General features: G+C 35.4%; 1 protein-coding gene and 1 long non-coding RNA gene across 19 annotated transcripts in view; both read right to left on the bottom strand.

Moving 5' to 3' along the window:
• The window catches only part of LOC5576021 (very low-density lipoprotein receptor), a 1,100,036-nt gene that overhangs the window by 165,948 nt on the left and 911,334 nt on the right, over nt 1-22,754 (bottom strand). The gene's annotated exons all lie outside the window — the stretch shown is intronic.
• LOC110679887 lies at nt 14,126-15,007 on the bottom strand. The gene is made up of 2 exons (XR_002502780.1): nt 14,361-15,007; nt 14,126-14,305 (listed from the first exon to the last, which is right to left on the bottom strand). It is a non-coding gene; the product is annotated as an uncharacterized LOC110679887 (long non-coding RNA).

Here is a 22,754-nt window from a genome sequence, read left to right as displayed (position 1 = left end):
TCAATTCAGAATTTGAAATCTACATTAGGTTTTTCTCTACCATACATAAAATTAAGATTGTCGCATTTCTAACCGCTGAAACTTGAAATTTCACAACATCGTATCGCTTGCCCCGTTTGTCGCAAATTGAAATAGGATCTTTCGAAATGTTAGTCTAGACCTAGACACTCCAAAGTTTTGCGGTAGGAGGCTGCTCTCAGTACTGACTGGCCAGCAAGACCCCATATGGTGGGGTAGATAATGTCATTTGAGCAGCATCGTCTTCTCCAACCTCCCTGTAGAATCTACAATGGAGGCAGTCAAGTTGTAGTAAACTTAAATAAAATGTTATCATTTTGCACTTTGGGCCGGTTTCCGTTCCGTTCCATCCGACTGATAGTTCAGTTTGCATGCTGCGTGTTCGTATGAGAAGTTTTCTGTGGCTCCCTGGAGTTGGAAGGGTCGTATTTTCTCGGAATGTTTGGTTTTGAGCTTAATCCGGTTGGTTCTTGTGGAGGTTCTTGTTGTACAAAGTTTTGAGAATACACATTTTGGAAAAGGTGATGTAAATAGAAGAACGGCTCAACATCTAGTCATGTATAATATGCATCTGCATCTCAAAATTTATTTTCTTGAAATTTATCTTTATGTGCATAAATTTGTTCATGTTCATCCAAAAAATACTTGAAACGAACGCTGGTTGCCATAATGAACAGTGGTCCAAATCGACATTTGAGCAGGAAAAAGCAAGATTTTCATAGAACCTTCAATAAGATTTCATAAGCTTATAGCCACGATTTTCAACTAATTCAAAACACGATTTTCTAAAATCCTGGGCATTATTACCATATAATCCTTAGTAAGATTTTGAAAGAATCTACTTATAATTTATTTTGAGCAGGTTTCTTTTGAAATTACAGAATTCATTAAAGATGGAATTCTACTCCCAACTTACATCTGTTGGTTCCTTGAGTAACTTCGATTATTAAAGGTAAATGTTAAAGTAGATCGTAAATAAATAATGCAAATTGATTTCAAATTAATAAAAACCTTCGTAAAACCTTCTGTGTAAACCGAAATCACGGTAGAAATTTCGATGGCGATAGTAAGATTTGTCAGACTAGCATCGTTGCTCTTTTATTATGCATGAAGGTAGATCGTTTCTCTGCTTTAATACCGAAGATTGATCTGAATTAGAACTTAACGAAATAAGGCTTTTCACAATTACAGTACAATCAGTGGCTAAAAACAGATCTGTTGCGAATAAAAGATCGGATATAGAGATCGATTGAAAGACGCCAAAAGAAAAGCAGCACAAAAGACACTGCACATGATGTTATACCTATTTTAGGCCTCGTTTCAATTTCTCCCTTTTTCGAATTGAGAGACGATAGCCAACGTACTGGAGGGGCCTTCCTTAGCCCAGTGGTAAAGGTCGCGGCTACCAAACCATGGCTTCATCGTGAAGATGTCTGAGTTTGATTCCTGGTCGGTAAAGGATCTTTTCGTAATGGAAATTTCCTCAGTTAATAACTGTTGAAGTGCTCATAACAATACTTAGCTGAGAAGCAGGCTCTGCTCCAGTGGAGACGTATTGCATGAAGAAGAAGTCAACGTACCCCTATCCGATTTACACAATCTCACAACTCGTCTCGAATTACAGAATAGAGCCCCCCATAATCAGTTATAATGAAAAAATATTATGTGGAATTTCTGCCAGATTGGACCGAAAAAGCTTATTTAGTGCGTCCATCAAGTGGAAACAGACCCGAAAAAATAGACAGGGGTCGTTTCAACGACAGGACCGAAAAAAGCTCATCGCATTTGAAGCCCACTTTTTTCGATTTCATGTCGGCCCTATTAAAGGATAAACCACATGCCAGGAGTGATGAGCTTGTTTGCGGCAGAGAAACGGCCAAACTGGATCCGGATGATTTATGCACAAGCTCCTCTCCCTGCAGAAGCCACCAGAGAACCCTTTCCGGTCGACCGAGTCCATCCCGGGCAGGGATCTGACCGCCCCGAAAGGGACGAAATGTTTATGATTTTGGTGAAAATATTGCAACAACCCGAGTACGGTTCAGCGGAGTGGACCTTTTTTTTCCCAGTCTGGGTGACTTATATCACCCCAGTCTGGAAGCGTGCTATGATTTACGAAGCGGACCGATACGTAACGGCTTAATGAGCGTTGACATTTTTCGGATCGAATCAGCTGACGAAAATATGGTTAATTGTATGATGGTTGATGATATGGGTAGGATGGATGAGGAGTAGGGCGTCCCAAAAACTTTTGGTGCCCAGACCTCAAATAGAAGGTTTGCTTATTTACGGTACTTTTTTTTTGAACTAATCAACTTTAAAAAAAAAAAATTCGCGAAATCAAATTGATTAGAGATGCTAGAAAGTCAGCAGAAATTAATAACACCAAACAATTTTTCGACTGGGCTGTGTCGCAAAAGGTGAAAGACCAATTTAAAAAAGATTGGGAATTTATCTATGCAACTGAAAATGACTATTCAGAGGCTAAAAAATTTCTTCAGGAAAGATTTTCTAACCTTGTTCCAATTCCTGGAACAAATAAATATTATGCATTTATACCAAAAGACGAACGAAGCATTTTTGCTAATGAATTCTCACATGCACATGAAAACCAAGAAAATACAGCATGTTCTTAATAATACAAAGAAACGAAAATCTTCTGGTGTTAGCAACCAAAGACAATCTTCCCGGTTGAAAAAATAGATAGTATTAAGATGAAAATGTAAGTTATATACCAAATAATTGAATACATAAAATTAAAAAAAAAATAATAATTATCTTATTTGTTCCATAGAAAAAAAAAGAATCGCTTTTCAGTGTAATGAAAAATTGAGGCAAAAACAGTTTTTTTTCAGTTTTTCTTAGCGGTGTAATTTTTTTATGAAAAATATCATCTATTCCGATCCAATCCCATATCTTTTTTTCAGATGTTTTAGAAAATTTGCAATTGCTTTGATAAAAAAATCTTTGATTTTCCGATGCTTCGATTGAAATATGGGTTTTCAAAGAAAAGGCTTTTCCACGAGTTGGAGCATAGTTTTTCCGGCTTTACGAATTTTCTCAACGGTGGAAAATTTTGTGGAAAACTTTTTCCAGTTAATATTTTTTTTATTTCTGAGAAAATTTGCTTTCATTTTCATAAAAAAAACTTTGTTTCTATGATGCTTCGTTCTTGAATTATGATTTTTCAAAGTAAGTAGTGTCAGGGGAAAGCAAAAAATTTCCAACTGAGTTTTCCGGGAAAATAGGCGACCCTGAATTTTTCTCAATTTTTTTTTTTCATATATTGATGAGCCCTGCCTGTGGAAACAGTTACATGAAAATCTGAGACCCTTCCGCCCAAACCCGTACGGAAATAAAAAAAATCCCCTTCTACCACTTGCCTGCTTCTTAAGTTATTTGAGACGAAACACTGTTATTGTATATTTTTTTAACTTCAAATTTTGAACTATTAAACAACAGTTCCATGTAAAAGCACAACGCGTTTGACCAAAGGCACCGGCCAATGACGAAGAAGAAACGAATGCACACTGGTCCAGGAAGCTTATTTAGGCGGACATGAGGTTGTCGACTGATTTAATGATTTTTGAGCCTAAGTTGCTTCTGAGAATACGTTCAGAACTTTCAGAGCTACAAAGTGTAAGCATAAAAACAAATTGCACGATAATCGCAAGATTGACAGATAAGTCAATTTTTTTATACTAACTAATCGTAAGTTGATATGTTCAGCAAAGTTGTAGCAAATAATCATAGACAAAACTTTGCCGAATAAACTTATTCTTAAACGAGATAGAAAAATATGATCTTCTCCAAATTTTGCTCGAAGGTACTCGAAAGATACAAAGCATACAAAATAGTAAATTTTCAGATGAAAAACTCAAATAACTTGAAAACTATAAGACATACAACTATCGTATGTTCAGCCAAGTTGAATAAAACGATAAATATTAAACTTTGAACGAAGTAGGCAGATTTTATTTTTTGATTCATAAACTTTGTAGTTCCGAAAATTCTGAACATATTCTATGGCTCTAAAATCAATAAATCGAGACGAAAAACTCATGTCCGCCTTAATTAGCTTCCTGGACCAGTGTGGAATGGTTCGATGAAGAGTGCCAGAAAGTGACAGACCAGAAGAATGAAGCCAACAGCCGTATGCTTAGTGGCTTGTATCTGGCAGCACAGAGAGCGGTACAGGGCAGTCAGAGTTAGAGGAATGTGAATCCAAACCGCAGTAAAAAGGCATTACCTACAAAATACAGCTGGGCTTCCTGTTGCAACGGCTGTTTTTGTCTCAAGTACATATTTAATGGTGCTTTCAAAAATGTCATAGCATGGCTGGATTTTGAGGTATTAATGCTTGAAAATTATTATTCTTTTTGGTTTTATTAACTTGGCTTTCAGACCTCGGCTGGTTCACCTCAATTGGTTGAAAATGTATTCTTTCAAGCGTGTGCTAGAATTAGGGCGAATATAACACGATCTATTTCTCCTAATCCTATTTTCAGTGAATAAGGGTGACAAGATGCAAATTTGTTAGAACTTTTTCCCTGCCAAAAAACTTGCATCTTGTCACCCTTATTCACTGAAGAGAGGATCAATGAAGAGAAATCAATCATGTTATATTCGCCCTAATTCTAGCACACGCTTGATTCATCAAATTCGGGAAACTAGCGTGCAAGTGTACTAGTTTGTTTGCAGATTAAAATGCTTAATATACTACAGAAAATTGTTTTTAGGTCCTGAATGAATAATTTGACATTTCCCAAACTCCACCGATTCTTCGGAGTTTTTAAAGCATCCTAAAAAAATCACCATAGAAAACCGAAAATGTGTTGTGTAGTTATATTAGATTAGTTTTATAAATTCAAAGCTCCATCAATTCTGAATGAGTTATACAGTTTTGATTTCCTAATGAATTTGCTATTAATTTTATAATGTTTGAGGAGTCCAAACACAAAAGGGGGTAAGTAACTTTTGGGTCGGTTATCATAATTCCTAGAAAAATTGATGAAAAACTTCAAAGTTGGTTTACTCGAAGATAGGTTATTGTCATTTACAACCCTTTACTTCTAACCATCTTATGTTTGTTCTCAAATTGCTATTGAATTGAAAATATTTCATCAGTATCGTAAAATGGGGGCAAATCGAATCACTTTTTGTGGTATTATTCATAGGTAGCAAATTCTTAATAATACTAAGAAACGAAAATCTTCTGGTGTTAGCAACCAAAGACAATTTTTTCGGTTGAAAAAAAGATAGTATTATGATGAAAATGTAAGTTATATACTGAATAATTGAATAAATAAAATAAATAAAAAAAATAATCTTATTTGTTCCATAGAAAAGAAAAAATCCCTTTTCAGTGTAATGAAAAATTGAGGCTGAAACAGTTTTTCTTAGCGGTGTAATTTTTCATGAAAAATATCATCAATTCCGACTTATACTTCATTAAAACAGATCCCATATCTTTTTTTCAGATGTTTGCAGATGTTCAGAAAATTTGCAATTGCTTTGATAACAAATCTTTGCTTTTCCGATGCTTCGATTGAAATATGGGTTTTCAAAGAAAAGGCTTATATGGTCATTTTCCACAAAACTGGCCATAACTCAAAAACGAAAAAAAAAGTACATTTCAAAAATTAAAGCTTATGAAATTACCTTCTCAAAAATATATTTTTGAAAGTTTTTCACGAGTTGGAGCATAGTTTTTCCGGCTTTTCTTTACGAATTTTCTCAACGGTTGAAAATTTTGTGGAAAACTTTTTCCACAACTTTTGAGAAAATTTGCTTTCATTTTCATAAAAAAACTTTGTTTCTACGATGTTTCGTTCTTGAGTTATGATTTTTCAAAGTATGTAGTGTCAGAGGAAAACAAAAAAAAATCCAACTGAGTTTTCCGGGAAAATAGGCGACCCTGAATTTTTCTCAATTTTTTTTATTCATATATTGATGAGCCCTGCCTGTGGAAAAAGTTTCATGAAAATCTGAGACCCTTCGGCCCACTTTGTATGGAAATAAAAAAAAATCCCTAATGTAAGCTCACTAAAATTGTATGGCGTACGAGGCCCCCCTATTTTTCTCTTATGGATGGAATCATGTTGGGGTCTGGAACTAATGCCACTGCTCGGCTATTGAAGGATTCTTGGTGAAAGGCCACTCCCCAACAGTTCCTGATAGTGGCAATGGTTTCATCAGCGCCAAATTTACTGGAGACAATTTGATATTTGAGACACGCAAAAGAGTATTTTTGTACAGCGTTATATTAAATGTAGGATTACAACTTGACGACTCTAGGTTTATTCACTGCAAAGAAATGAGCTGTAGCAGATAGTGTCTGAAAATGGTTTTCCGACGACACTAATTAGGCTGATTTGAGCAACCCTGGATGGTTCAAAATCAAGTATTCGGGTTGCAGATGGAAACATCATTTGTGACGTGAGACAAATTGAAGCAAGAATTCATTTCTTCCAAAACGGAACAATGAAAATTTCGTTAACTTACATAGCCAATAAGACCATAAAGTAACATATTTCCTAGCAGTTAGCTTACATTCGATTACACAGCGTAACAAAAATGACATTTTTGCGTGTCTCAAGAATCAAATTATGTGTCTCTAGTAGATTCGGGGTTGCTGAATCTGGTGCCATTCACAGAAATGTTCCAGCACGTCACAATTTTTAGCTACAGGTCACCAAAGTTGTATAAAACACTGGTTTTATTAATGTTTACATGAAATTTAAAGTACAATTTATCATACTTTTATGTAATCTAATCCACCAAACATGCAAAATAGAACTTGAACTTTCATTTCAGACATAATTTGATTGAAATTGCGCGATTAAATTTCGATTAAACCGATTTTTTCAACATTCTTGCAGTCTCCATACAAAATTCTTCGTTTATTCTATATGGCAAAATACAACAATTCTCTAAACCATCAAAAAATAACTTTTCCGTATCGAAAGTAATACAAACTTTGATGATAAGTATTGTTATACATATAAAGTTTGAATTCTGTGGCAAATTAAGCCTATATACACCCGATTCTGTTTTTGCACGGATTTTTTTTACACGGCCGTGCAAAAAAAGTTTCCATACAAAATTTTCCGCCAAAACCTTATTTTTGCATGAAACGTCGAGAAATGGTGTTACTTTTTTTACACGGTTTTTGAAATTTTGAACTGAAAACTTTTTTTGCACGGTACGCATCCCCCGTGCAAAAACAGAATCGGGTGTATTACCTTACAAGCTGGCAAACTTGCATGCAAGTTGGCTGAAATAGTCATTTTTTGCATTTTCAACAGTCAATATCTCAAAAACTAGACGTGCTATGATATTTCTGAAAACGGCAATGGATTCAGCAACCCTTAATTGAGTGAATAGCGGTATTTTGGTGCTGGAGACAAAAACGTGTTCCGCAGTGTTATCGCATGAAAAATGATAGCGTTGAACTTTGGCAGAATACTAAATAAAGCAACCAAAACTGACAAGTATGTAAGGCAAATAAGATAATGTTCTAGATAATTTCTACTGTTTTAGAGCGATCCTGTCTAATTTTACATCAATTCATAAAGTGTACTATCCTAATACCATACGAGCCATGCAAATTAGGTAACTTGCACAACGCCCAAATTATCTACATTCTCGTCTGCTAGAGTCAACTTTAATTAAGTATCCTCGGTGCATACTGCACACACGCTGAAGAACATTCCGAAAAATTCTCTGCATCGCTCGCTCTCGAAAAGGAAAAGGATGCCCCAAATGGAAACACTACTCCTATAGCAGTGCCGCCACTTGATAACCATCCGGGATAATTTTGCTGCAACACCTATCCGCAAGCATACATTGGCGCAGTTCGCAGAATACACACTTCGCCACCGGTTGAACACGAGTCGACACTTCTGCGAACGCAAGGGTCGTCTACATCTATGTACCTACCTACGTCGCTCGCTCTATTTAGTCACCTCCGTCACGTAGCGCTGTTTATCGCTTGTCCCAAAGTGTGATGAAGGCATGCATCCTTTCGTTCGAAGCGCTCTTGTTCGGTAATGAGTCCTAAGTTCTATGAGAGATAGGCTTGAGTTTGGGTCCTGCCTTTTTTTACTCTATTTCGGTTGTTTTTGCGCTATCGTCGTCAGGATTGAAACACACCTGACATGGGGAGGGCTTCTCCAGCCTCGGTTGACTCGCATAATGATGAATAGCGCTCTCGTGTCGAGAATATAATGGGCTAAATGAGATTACTTTTTTTTTCGGTGTAGTGCCTTGGAAGCATTAGCTGGCGATAGTGTTTGAGATATGGAAAAGGGCCGAAATGGGGACGACAGAAATGATAGCTTGTTACGAGTCCGGGGGATCACAGTGGGATAAAATGGACCCGAAACGGCATCTAATTTTGATTTTCTAACTTAACAGTAATTCAACTGGTTGAATGTTCAAAACCGAAGCAGTACAAGTTGGTGTAAAATTTACTAATAAAATTGTTATTAGATTACGTTTCCCTAATGGATTCAAATATTTTTAAATAATAAATTGGACGATCTGCCTAACTTCCTAATTGCTAATATACATATATTAATTATATTCATGTCATTTTATACTGCTACGGCAAATGCAATATCATATGTTGTTAGCAATATGTTAGTAAAAGAATAATTTAGTTTTACCAAATGAAGGTGATAGTGTTTTTTAACACATAACACCTAGATATAAGAAATTAATGTATTGCTGTTTGCATTTGAGATGCAAATGTTGAGTAAACGTCCTCCAAATGCGGTAACACAAAATAATCAAAGGACGCCTAGCAACGATTACATAAATCACCGCCGCCCTAACAAGAAAAATTAATCTTAGACATCGCATTTCTTGTAAAAAACTTACCGCCTTTGGTGTTCCCGCATTTGATATTTGCATTTCAAACGCACACAGCAATAATTTTTGTAATTATATTAATTAAGAAAAAAAAATAAACTGTAAAATTTATGTAGTTACTAGCTACCAGTTACATCTGTTCTTTGTTTCAAAAAACGGTGTCCAACGAGCATTTGGTATGGTTCTTACGATTTCATTGGAATATGGAGGATTTCGAGAGTCGCAATCATCCGGATGAACAAGGTGTCGTTTTCCCCACTGTGGAAAGGATCGTCTTCAGAAAAGTTGTCCCTTCCCTTGTACGATTATAACGATAACGATAAGTTTTGCTGTTTAACATGGGTAAGCTTCTGTTGCGGGACCCAAATCGAACGAACAGAACACAGTTTCAACACGGCTTAAGCACTTCCTAAGTACTGCTTAAGTGGTCCCAACTGGCGGGCCGGTCCGAAACCCCAGCGAAACTTTTCCCCCAAAGGCGAGGCAATATGTACAAAGTAAATTCGGGAAAAAGCCAACAAAGCTGCGCTGTGGCCCCTGTTCGGTGACAGGGGAAATTAAAGTTTCAGGTTTTCCCTGTCAAAAACCGAAGAAAAAACTAACAGTAATTTCCCCCTCACTCTCCTCCGTTGGGTGAGAACTAGCACACATGTGACGACAGCAGCCAACCGAAACCAGTCTCAGACTCCAACGACGACGAAGGCACGGGAAAGTTTACTATCGAATTAAGTTTTGCAAAATTTTTCGTATTTAACTTTTAGTTTATGCTCGCTCCTGGCTGCCCATATCAATTACGACGACGACAACGACGACGCTCTCTTGGAGTGCACTGTGAAAAATTGTGGTACACTTTTTTGGGAACCTGAGTGGGAATGGGGGGAGAAAACGTGTGAATTAAGTTTCTTTCCCTCGATGCCTTTTTGTGGTGCAGGTCGGTGTGGGACCAGCACTGAAGCCAAAGGGAGCATCAAGGTGTTGCAGATGAGAGAATTAAAAGTCAAAAGTGTGAACCTTATGGTTTCTGGGTGTTTTTGTTCGTTTTGAAGGAAAGGTACTGGTATCGAAAGAAAATTTTGAACATTGAAATTCTATAAACAAAAAAATCATTTTTTTTGTAATTGTGCGCAACGGTACAAGGCCCCTCGTTATCGGTTAACGATATCGGTTCAACCGATACGTCAATCAACTGACAACTGCAGCACGAAACGTCATGGGGAATGATTGGGGAAAATTGAGATAAGCTATTGTTGAATACGTATAGTAGTATCTACACGCAGACTCTTTGAGCTAAATTAAATATCCTAATTTGTTACCTTAAAATTTGTTATTCTATAGTTGTTAGTTGTAGAATTTGTTCTGTATGAGGACATACAGAACAACTACACATTTGTTACAAGCAGACGTACAGTTAACGAAGAAGACAACAAATCTTAAAGTCTATTCAAGCAAAACAACGAGTTTGCTATTAAGAGTCCGAAACGTGACCGTCTTCGTAACAGTAATATTATGTAAGTAAAGTTTGTTTGCATTTTAAACTACGCAGCAAACGTTTAACACATAGGTACTTAAGAATGTTTCTCAAGCATGGAATATTGAATTTTGTGCTTAACTAAACGATCATCATTGTAGCGTAACTGTACGTTTCATGATGATTTAAGACATATTCTTCAAGTTATCAAGAACATCAAATATAATTTTTAATTAAATTGGTTGTAAACACGGGACTGAGAATCACTGATCTAAGATATGTCATCTATAACTAGCGTTCTTCTTAGAGTATAGGTATCAGGGAGTAGCTAGGGTATTCGGGGCACGGTGCGGAGTCAAATTCAAGGGCCCTCCGAAATTGGGGTGTGTCCCAATGGACTAGTCAATTTATCGGAATTATAATACTTTCAATCAACAACCTTGTGTTCATCTATTGTTGAAGTAATTGTAAACTTTTTATTTAGTAGCCAAAATGTCAATATGCCCACTTTACGGCTGACAGCGGCTAAGTGTCTATAAAAAAGAATTTTAGCGACCTCATAGGGTAAAAGCACTATATTTCGACCCATGAAACCAGCATATGAGTGGAAAACCTCTAAAAACCCGGCAAAAAACAATATACTAATATTCAAATTTGGCAATCAAATAAAGAAACATAATATTTGTCCATGTATAGCTTCTATCAGATGATATATCATCGTATTTTTTGTATTTTTAGGGATAAATGACTTTATATTTTTGTGCTATTTTTCGACCCATTGTTTTATTTTTCGACCCATGCATGTGCTAATTTTCGACCTGTATTAAATTGAGACAATATAATCAGTGTATTGCATGAGTAAAACTCTATTCTACAAAATTTATATCAAATTTGTACTTATCTGAAGGGAATGAATGCACGTTTTCTCTATTTGAGAGCACTTTTATCATTTAATGGCAATGTGGGAAATTTTAAACATTAATGTATGTGCGAAAATTTTCAATTTATTAGTGAATATTCTTTGATTATTTTTCTTCTTAGAATTACATCCCAATGAGAACAGAGTATGCTCTCCATTTCAGTAACAAATTTTATGATAAGTAAATCTACAGTTATTGTTTGATAGAGCTGAAGACTCATGAATGCCATAAATACTGGTTTTGTATCCCACTCACTTCCTTTGAAGATCTCAATGTGGTTTACATGATACATTTTACGTTTAGTTAATTACGAAGCATATTTTCATTTTGCAGAATTATGAAGCATATTAAATGTAAAATGTTTCGTCATTGTATTATCAATAAATCTAATATTTTGTTCTGTGGTATTGCGTGATTAAGTTGTGGACTACGATACAGTCATACCTTGATATAACGTAACCTCTTTATAACGTAACTCGATATAACATAACTTTTTTGACTCGCATTTATTTTTCAAATTTTAATTAACATTAAACATGAATTAAAATTGCACAGTTAATTTATGATCAACTTGTAGGCAATTCCCGCCTAAGGAATTGAAACTGCAGAGTTTCCTCCAATAATTCCTCCATGGACTCATCTTAAACCCTCCTGATATTCATGTATAAAACTTAACACATGTTTTTTATAACCCTCCTGATATTCATGTATAAAAACTTCTGAAATTTTCTTCAGAAATGATTCCACAATATGTTTTTTTTTTTTCAAAGCGATTTCAGGGATTCTTTCAAGAGCTTTTAGGAAAATTTGATCAGTATTGACTTAAAGGATTCCCGTCTTAAGGATTCCTTGAGTAGTTTCATCAGAAAAGTCTCATTGAATTCCAAGAAATTGTTCAAATATTCCTTCAGGAATTTCTTTTTAATATGTCCAAGAATTTTTTCCAAGGAATTGTGGATTCTAGGAATTTTTATTCAAGGATTTTGAATTTCTCCAATAGATTTAAAAAATATATATTTTTAAAATCTACTGTGCCTTTGATCAAAAATTTCGCCAAGTAATTTCTCCAAGATTTAAGGTGGATTCACCTTTGAATTCTTCAAACTATTTCGCCTACGATAATTCATTTTTTGCGAGTCTAGAGATTTATAAATTGTTAAAGCATTTTTTTATGAAAGACCAGCGGCCAATTTGAAGAACAACAAAATAATATTTCTTGGAATGCTCTAGAAGTTACTTCAAAAAATCGTACAGGTATTCATCCAAAAACCTGAAAACCCTTCTTGGGATATCTCCAGCAATTTCATTGTGAGTTTCTGCAGATTTCTCTCCAAATATTTATGCAAGGACCATTCAATGTACCGTTTAAGTTTCTCCAAAGATTCTATGTGGAACGAAATCCTTCATAGATCCCATCACGGATTTTAATTTATTAAAAAAACTAGTGGTCCCGGCAAACTTCGTTTTGCCATCAAGTAGGCTGTTGGAAAACGTCAAGAAATCCCCCATACAAATTACACCTTAGTCTTCTCCCGTTTTCCCGATAAATTCGGCGACTTTCCTGATTTTTTTCTTCGCACCAACACGTCGCATCCCTTGAGGAGTGCAACAGTGAAAATCTTGCGGCAATCCGTTGGACCGTTCTCAAGCCATTTCGTGACATACAAACACCACTCCATTTTTATTTATATATAGAAGATAGATATATTCAGGGATTCTTCCAAAAACTAATCAAAATCCCCAGATCACCCAGAAAATTCTCCTAGAATACTGATGATATTCTTACCACGTATTAGTTCAGAAACTTTTCCTTGGAAAATCTCTCAAGAATAGTTCTTGTTTTGATGGAGTTTTCTAGTGATTTTTCATGAAATCTCTTATACATTTTCTAAAGAATTCTTGGGTTATTTATTCTTCACATCTGTCAAGAAATTACAAAAGGATTGTTTAAAGTATTTTGAGTTCTTCATAATAGAAAGTTTGAAATTTCATAGTTTCCTGCTAGAAATGTTCATGGACTGCTCAACAAAATCTTTTTTAAAGAATTCGGAAAGATTTCATTTTTGAATTTCATGTAGAGTTACTGATGATCAAGGATTCCTTCAAAGATTTTTCCGTAATAAATTTCTTGAAGGATTATTGCAATCGAGACGTGAAAATAAAAAAAAAGAAAAGAAAAAGAAAGATACAAAAATAAACACGGAAAAATGTCAAAAAATACGTAAGAAAATACCTACTAGGTAAATAATATCAATTTTAGATCAATTTTCTCATCAAGCGATATATGTTGAACGAAATTTGGAATAAAAAAATATTTTGCTCCGATAAAAACGTAACCTCGATGTAACGTAACGAAAATAAAAATCAAGTTACGTTACATCGAGGTATTACTGTATCATGATTTAAGGTGAAGATAAATCGAAGCCAAACTTCAAAAGTACAACCTGTATGACAAAAGAAAACCGATATTCATGGACACTTATCCATTTGTCTACCATTGAAACGATTTAACGTGGAACAAACTGCATTACATTCTTATGTTGCGATGGGATATAATACAGCAATGGCATATTTTGATTTAAACATGAACACCATTTTGTTGAAAACATTTATTTAATTATTGAGTAGTTCAAATAAAAAATTCAAATTCTTCGTTTAGCACTCGACTTTGACTGGTTTTTAGGCTTCGACTTTGTTGAGTCGTTTCGGTACACGTTACGGGTTTCTTTTTTCCTTCCAAATTTTTCTTGATTCGTTTTGCTTCAGCGTGTTTTTGTTTCTTAATTTTTGATTCTCTCCTCCACTCCATCCTAACAATCTCGTGATTTAATTTGTCTTGCTCTACCAATTCACCTGGATGATTGTTTTTAAAATAGTTGGGCAGCATCAAGAAACCCTTTAACATACTCCGAAATTGAGTCACGGTTCACTGGCCATCCCCGTCGCTGACTGCGTAATATCCACACTTCAAATTTTGTCTTCTCCTCCATTGTGGCCTGACCAGGATGAAAAACGGACTGCAAATCTTAAATTGAATATATGAAATTGCGGAATTCCATAACCGATTTCTTAATGACTACCTGATGCTGCTGCTGAATGTTTGTTTCTGCGTATACTTGCCTGTACTGTCCTGGGAGCTGTAATATGTTAATCCATAAATTTTTGATGAAATTGAAGCAAGATCAGTATATTTCTCACCATTTTGGTTTAAAGCCGTTGAAGCAAGCAATTTAACTCTAAAAAAGAGGCACCACCGTTATGAACGATATTTACTTTTGATGAAGGGTCGAAAACTAAAACACATCACCTGCTGAAATCATGGCATGCTTTTTCGACCGGTCGAAAATTGAAACCTGGTGTTTCAATTTTCGAACAATTTCAAACGCGTAATAAAATACATTTTCGGTTATAGATGCACTTAATTCTATACAATATGCCTGAATTTGATATCTTTTCACCAAACTTTATCTATTAGGCATCGCTTTGATTAGTATACTAATACTGATTTGAGCCTTTTTCGAATATGGCAATTTTTCAATAATGGAAGAAAAAAAGACTGATTCAGACACCGGAAAATCAGGTCAATCAATTTAGAATCAAAGATTCGTTATATAAATGAAATTTTTGTTGGATCATGACAGGTATAACAGTAATGGCATATTCCAGTGATTTATAAATATTTCAAAATTTTAAATAGTAATTTAATTTAATTTGTTCTATCAATGGGTCGAAAACTAGCACTGGGTCGAAAATTAGATCCCTTACCCTACCTGAAAAATGAGAACAACAGGAATAACGTTTCAACAAGGATTCCGACCACACAACTCTGAAAGCGTATTTCTAAAAGCTTCTATGGTATTTAATGATTTTAATAGCTGAACGTTATAGGAAGTAAGCTATGATCAGTTCTATTCAACATCAGGAGCATTGCTTCACAGATGTTTCTGAAATAGAAAATCATGTTTATGAGTTTTTCAAAGATTTGTATAATGCAGAGGGCCTCGATGATAGTGAAATTTTTCCAACCACTCGAGTGATCCCTCCAGATTGCCATGATGAACGAAATCACAACCGCGGAAATTTTCTTCGCAATCAGAGAAAGTGCTTCTAGAAAATTACCCGGGAATGATGGAATTTCTAAAGAGTTTTTCTTGAAGGCTTTTGATATTATTCATCCTCAACTAACTAACTAACTTGATCATGAACGAAGCTTTAAGAGGAAATATTCCTGAGCGTTTTGTGTAGGAAGAAATAGAATGACAAAACGATAAAAGGATATAAGCCAATCAATCTCCTAAACCATGATTATAAGCTTCTCTCAAGAATTCTTAAACAGCGATTAGAAAAAGTTATGATTGAAAATAATGTTCTAACTTTTAGTCAAAAATGTTCAAATTCCGAACGTAACATCTTTGAAGCGATTCACTCCATCAGAGATCGCATTGCTGAGCTCAATTGCCGCCGTGTTTCCGGAAAACGGATTTCGTTTGACCTCGATCATGCATTTGATCGAGTCAGTAAAGATTTTCTACTGGTTGTGATGCGGAACTTTCATTTGAATCAAAATTTCGTAGAACTCTTAGGGAAGATTATGTCCGCCTCAAGCTCTCGCTTGCTCATAAATGGAAATCAAACTGCTAAGTTCCCAATCCAACGCTCCGTCCGACAAGGAGACCCCCTGAGTATGCATTTTTTTGTCCTTTACCTCCATCCCCTCCTGGTTAAGGTACGCACCATCTGCAATCACCCGATGGATTTAGTAGTAGTGTATGATGAGGATATATCGATTGTCATAACCGACTTGCGCAAACTGAGTATCATTAAGCAAGCATTTCTGGACTTCGGCCGGTGCTCAGGGTCGCTTTTGAATTTCGACAAATCGTTTGCTGTTAATATCAGGATCCAACGAAGCAACAATGATGCTGTCTGGCCACGAGTGTGTGAATTCGTCAAGATACTTGGAATAACATTCTTCAACTCGCAGAAAGAAACAATTTATTTCAACTGGGGCGAAGCTATAATAAATACGTCTCACTTGATATGATTGTTCAAACCAAGAAATCTAAATCTACAGCAGAAGGTGGTGGTGCTTAATATGTTTGTAACAACGAAGCTATGGTTTCTGGCATCTGTGATTAGTATTCCAAATCAAGCAGTGGCACGTATTACTTCTCACATGGGAAACTTCATCTGGGAGAGGTATTCATTCAGGATTCCCATTGAACAACTCACCCTGCCCAAAAACCTGGGTGGTCTCAACTTGCATCTCCCGATGCATAAATGCAAGGCTTTGATGATCACGAGGTTCCTCACAGAACAGCAACATACACCTTTTGCTCGATGCTTTAACCACTACCTTCAGAATCCTCCCAACGTATCTGCGATCCCCGCACTCTATCCTTGTTTGAAAAGCATTCCAAAGGTGCTTCCCTACATTTCTGGGCAAATTAAGGAAAACCCTTTGACAGCTACTCTGCACAACTACTTCCGTGAAAAATTAAAACAGCCAAAAATTGTTGAAGAAAACCCAAGAGCTAACTGGACGATAATCTGGAGAAATAAACGGACAAAAGGACTCACATCGACGGAACAATCCACGTACTACTTGCTAGTGAATGGGAAGATTGTTCATACGTCTTGTTCAATAAAGTTCCAATAAATGTGTTAAAAGAAAAATAATACTAACCCAAGCTATATTTAGAATTTCCAAGAGCTTAAATTTAATGAATAAAATAACCGATCGCACAGAAAATTTGATCGATGAGTAACTCATTGGTTGCGACTTATCAAAACAAGAGTTGAAAAATTTTCCAACCAAAGCTATTTTAAGTTTCATACAGATGCCTAATTATCATATTTTATCCTAAAAAAATTTACTCAATCAATTATTTTTTTTAGTTTTGAATTAAAATTTTCATAATGAAATCAAAATAATGAAAGATTGAACATGATGAATCGTACTTCACAAATTTCATGGGAATAATAGGATCGATTTAAGCGTGTAAAAAATTCGGAGTTCAAACGGAGTGATGATAAAAAAAACAGGTGCGCTGTGCAACAAAAAAAAAAACAAATAAAAAGTGCTCCGCGAATTACAATGGCTGAAAACCTCTGTCTTAAAGGTTTTTTTCTGAAGACTACTTGAAGTATTTCTAAAAAAAATGTGCTGAATTGTGAAAAATTATGCTGAATTGTAAAACATTGTACCATGGAAGCTTTTTGAAGAATTCTTGTACGATTCTTTGGTATAGTTTTCACTACACTTTTTTATATTAAACTTTGGGAGGGATTATTAGAGTATGCTTAAAACTACAAATGAACTTTAACACTTCACTTTTTGCAAAAAAAAATAAAATACTAAAATCACTAGATGTAAGAAAAGATGTCGAGCACTCGACACTGAAGAAGTCTGTAAGTCGCAGACGAAATAGGCCTATCTGTCAAGATAAGCAACACATATTAGAGTTTAAAGGTATTTGCTCACCTTAGTGATTTTAGTATTTTATTTTTTTTGCAAAAAGTGAAGTGTTAAAGTTCATTTATAGTTTTCACATTAATTAACTCCTTTATCCTCTCTTGATACGCTTTGAGCAATTGGAAAACGTTGTTTTTCAAGCGATTTTTAAAATTTTACTACTTATGGAACCGGTCACGTCTCTAGTTTCCATATGTCATACAGAATATGACATATGCAAACTAGACATGTCATACAGTATATGGTTCCGGAGTCGTGCCGGGGTGTAGTTGGGTAGTTTTTTTTCCCGGATGATGATCCACTTACAAAATGCTTCAAAGACTTTGACATGTATTTCTTCATTATTTATCGAAACGAGATTACTTTAAACCACTTAGGACATTTTTGGTTATTTTGGCTGCATTTTGGTAGTCTAACGGAACTTTGGTTCCTCAGAAGAAGTGGCCATTCATGGACCGGTTATGGTGCAGATATTACGAATCAAGTATGTTGGAGACTACTTCAATCGTTTTGGTCACATTGACCACATTCCGAAAGTCTTGCGAACACCTGGTACCCTCAGAACAATGGTCATATGTGGACCGGTTATGAAGTGAGGCTTGCGACATATCAATCTTCATGAATTTATGAATAATGTATTCTGGAGATTATTTCAATAGAATTTCCGGACCTGCTAAAAGATTTTCTGAAGCATTTTTTTTTTTGAACCCTATCTGAAGAAATCATTTAAGAAATTTCAGGTAAAGTTCCAGGGAGGATTGCTAGAGAAATCTTTATAACAGAAAGATCACTGGGAAAGTTTCTATACGTTTTCCTGAGGAAAGCAGAGAATTAATCTTCGTAAGAATTCCTGAAGATGAAAATTTACATCAAGGGACTTTAAAGACCTTTTTACACCTTTTGACTAAAACACCACGATCCACATTGCAATTCAAGGGGGTTCCCAGAATCCACACTATAATCCCAGGATCCACACTGGAATCAGAGGATCCACACTAAGATATCAGCATTCTCACTGGAATTACAGGATCCACACTGGAATACCAGGATCTGCACTGGTTTCCAGGAACCATTCTACAATCGTTCAGAAATCTCTTTATTTGTAGAATAAATTGTAGTAAATTGTAGCAAAAGACGAGCGCGGTGATGCCGACCAGAGCTGATGACAAAACAGCTCAACAAACTGAAATATTTTATGCTGATAGTACAACCTAGTGGAAGAAATCTGAATTACAAGTCCTTTCATTAGACTACCCTTGAGCTCTTTTATAACTTTGCCAAAGATACCAACCATCCATTTTGTCCGAAAAATTGAATGTATTCATTATAGTAACTGATCTCAAAACTGGGCGTTAATGGGCTCATAAAAGAATTTCTGGACCTGCGTAAGGATTTTCTGAAGCAAATTTAGAAGGGATTCTTCTTAGCATATCTAAAAAAATAATTTAATCAAATTCCAGACAAGTTCCAGGAAAAATTGCTAGAGGAATCCTTATAACAATTTCTAGAGGAACCCTTGGAAAAGTCTTTGTACGTTTTATTAAAGAAAGCTCTGAATTAATCTCTAGGAGAATTCCTGAAGATAAAAAGTTATGAGCCCATTACCGATTCAAGTCACCTCAAAACCTGATTTAGCTAGCCTCTATACATTTTAGTTTGTGGAAGACTAAATTTCTAATGCTATGAGACATTTTCACCAAAATTTTGGAGCCCATTACCATTGTAAAGCACACTCATGCAAGATCAAACAATTGTAATCTATTACGTTTTGAGTTCAACGGCTATCTAAAATTATCCAAGTACTCATTTGAGCATTGGATATATCCTACCAATTTTAAAGTTGCACAATTGTTTGCAGATATTTATTACATTTAAATCTACAGACATAATCAAGCGACGTCTCTTGTAGGTTTATGAGAAAGATTGGCATTCAATCAGACTCAAACAAACATGAACTATCAAGTTTTGAGCTTTAAGGCTTTCGTTTATCCAAGAGCTCCGTTGAGTGCAGGACTTCAGTTCCATAAACGAAACCAGTTCTCTCTTGGAGAAACATGAACTAAGCTCACACTCATGTCAGTTGTAACAATTGCACGGTGTCTCTGGTAGAACAACATTAATATAAAAAAATCAGTATCGCTAAAACATCCACCAAATGAAAGCTTAGGCTTTTCCCTTTCATTTGAGACCTGTTTGGAAATGTTCTATCGGGGGGTCCTGAACATTTTTTTCAAAACAGTACAATGCCGTTTTTTTCAGTACTGATTTCTAAATTATGGTTCACATAGTCATTATTTTCTTTCATGCTTATCTAGGTAGCCATGAGAAAATTTACTATGAATAGTTAACCAATTAATAAAAATGATTTACCATTATACCATTCTATTTAAACCAATTACGAACACGACATATCGATACAGTAAATACGGTAAATACGGCCTACAAATGCTCACTATTGTACATTACTACAGCTCAAAGATGCTGACGATCACATGCTTCGGAGTTCTCCGGAACCTTAACATGATTCCATTCTTGCAGATCGAAATGCACGGTTTCACTGGCTTGTTTCCTGTATTTGATCAAACCACTTCCTGTGATTTTACAAAACTCCGGGATATGATAGCGCCAATATGGAACTTCCAGCTATTGGGTGAGCAATCCACGTTTTTGAAAAGTTCTCAACCTATTTTGCAAAATCATCATCCAGACTCCTTTGAAAACAACTTTTAAGTACCTGATCAAAATGATCAAGCGCCTGAAATACATTTTTTTTTTCATTGAAAATTGATAATTTACAGAACAGTACGATAAATTTCAATTGCTCCCATTTTACTTCCAAAACATGCTCCCATTTTACTTCCAAAACATGCCGATTTTTCAAAAGCTTCTGACAGTTTCAGCTGGTGAATCCACATTTGCTGTGACTGAACTGATGATCCTCACCTGCAATAAAAGAATTAATTTTAAAGTCATCTTTATGAATCACACAATCAAACTGCTGATGCTTACCCATTCCTCGATAAGGTTATGCGATATGAGTATTTTCTATGGCGATACGAAACGAAACGATATGTGGAATTTTAAAAACTATTCGAAGCGAAACGAAACGAACAATTGAAATATTCCGTAAACACCGATACGAAATTCAAATCCTCACGAAATGATTCGAAACGAAACAAAATTTTACTGAATATTCCGCGAAATATTTTTTTGTGTAGTAATAATTTTGGTAAACATACACGTAGGGTGACTTCTTATATTTTTGTCAGCTTCATTCAATTTGTTAGGAAAGGAGAGACTTTTTATGATCCATCGGGCTCAAAATATTTTTATTGTATTACGTGCATCATGCTACTAAACTTCAGTCGTCTTGGGTGACAAATATGTTCCATGAAAAAAAAAATGCCGAAAATGCACTTTTCCCTATCTGCAATATTCATTCCACTTTTTTGCAAATACCTTGTACGATGCGTTCTTGGGGCGTAATCTAGCAAACTTTTTAAAAATCTTGGAAAAAATGGGATTGTTTTTAAGGCAAACAGGTCTGAATCCCAGTTCGGTTTCGGATCTTAGCGTATTGGAATTCTATCTGATTTTCAAGGACAAACATATATGCCTTGTTTGACAAAAGCCCGTTCACAAATTTCAAAATGCTCAAGTGGATGGGTGGATTTTCTTAAATTGTTACAAATAAAGAGAAGGTCGAAAAGCAATCGCAAAAATTTAAAATAATCTCAAAAATGTTGTGTTGAGCCCACAAGCAATATAATTTTAAGAAAATTATTTATTTATTTATTGTGAAACAATCATCGAACAACATGGTCTACATGATCTACTTAATCTAAAGTTATTCATACACAGGTAATATAAACGAGCATTACGGAGTTGATTTTTAAAAAAATCTATAGACGAGTCAAAATCAAACTAATAGTACACTGAATTAAACAAATTGCACATGAATCGTATAGGCTCATTGAGCCCGTAAAATGTACGACGAGAAGGAAGGTACAAAAATCCTCTAGTTCTTAACGGTCTTTCGATGTCATAAATCCCAATCGTTCCTAAAATCTTACATGAATCTATCGTACTAGTTAATAATTTAGCTACAAATAATGCGTTATGATGGTTTCGTCTTATAAACATTGGTTCAAATTCTTAAAAGTTAACAACGATCTTCGTATGAAGGAGGCAGCTCATATCTTTTGGCCCAAGGAAGAAATCTTAAAGCAAACCTCACAAATTTCGATTGTATGGATTCAATTCTGGTTATCCAGGTATTGCTTTGCGGGCGCCATACTATTGAATTGCTGTCCAACACAGAGCGGACAATGCCTTACAATATATTTAAAGGTCATGAAGTGATGATCTTATGTCACTAATTACTATTAAACATTAAATAATGGTTTTCAACTTTAAGCTTATTAACCATATGTACACGGATAAAAATCTGATTCCCACACCATGATTTACAAGTCATGAGATTCATAAATTGGTTCGGCCATGATATCAGGACGACAAATCATGGTTCCTGGAGTCATAATCATGATTTCATAAACGTAACATCCAAAGCGACAACTCAAAGGGGTGCACTTTGCTTGAAGTCATTCGCATCGATCACCCATTATTTATCACGATAGATTGGTACTGTGGTAAAGTACGTGGCTCTCAATCAGAAGGTTTTTGGTTCGAATTTTGCTCTACCGAATTTTATTTATTTTGTTTTCATTTTATCGGCTTGACTGACAGAAATATAAATAGATCCGAAATGGATGCGCGAATCATGATTTTCGACCATTCGATGCATGATTTCGAGCACTCAGCTGCAACTTGTGTCGCATTACGACAATCTGACTCATGATATCGTGAGTCCAAATCATGGTGTATTTTCACAAGATGAAAACACACTCGAATCATGATATCCGGGTGTATAATCATGATTTTGGATTCTGATTTTTACCCGCGTATGCTCTGAGTGAGTGCTGTAACTTGAGAGCATTTG

Source organism: Aedes aegypti, chromosome 3 (assembly GCF_002204515.2).
Source record: "Aedes aegypti strain LVP_AGWG chromosome 3, AaegL5.0 Primary Assembly, whole genome shotgun sequence".
In the NCBI taxonomy this organism is placed as follows: Eukaryota; Metazoa; Arthropoda; class Insecta; order Diptera; family Culicidae; genus Aedes; species Aedes aegypti.
The sequence above is the reverse complement of the archived record's forward strand: the minus strand, read 5'-3'. Positions and strand labels throughout refer to the sequence as shown.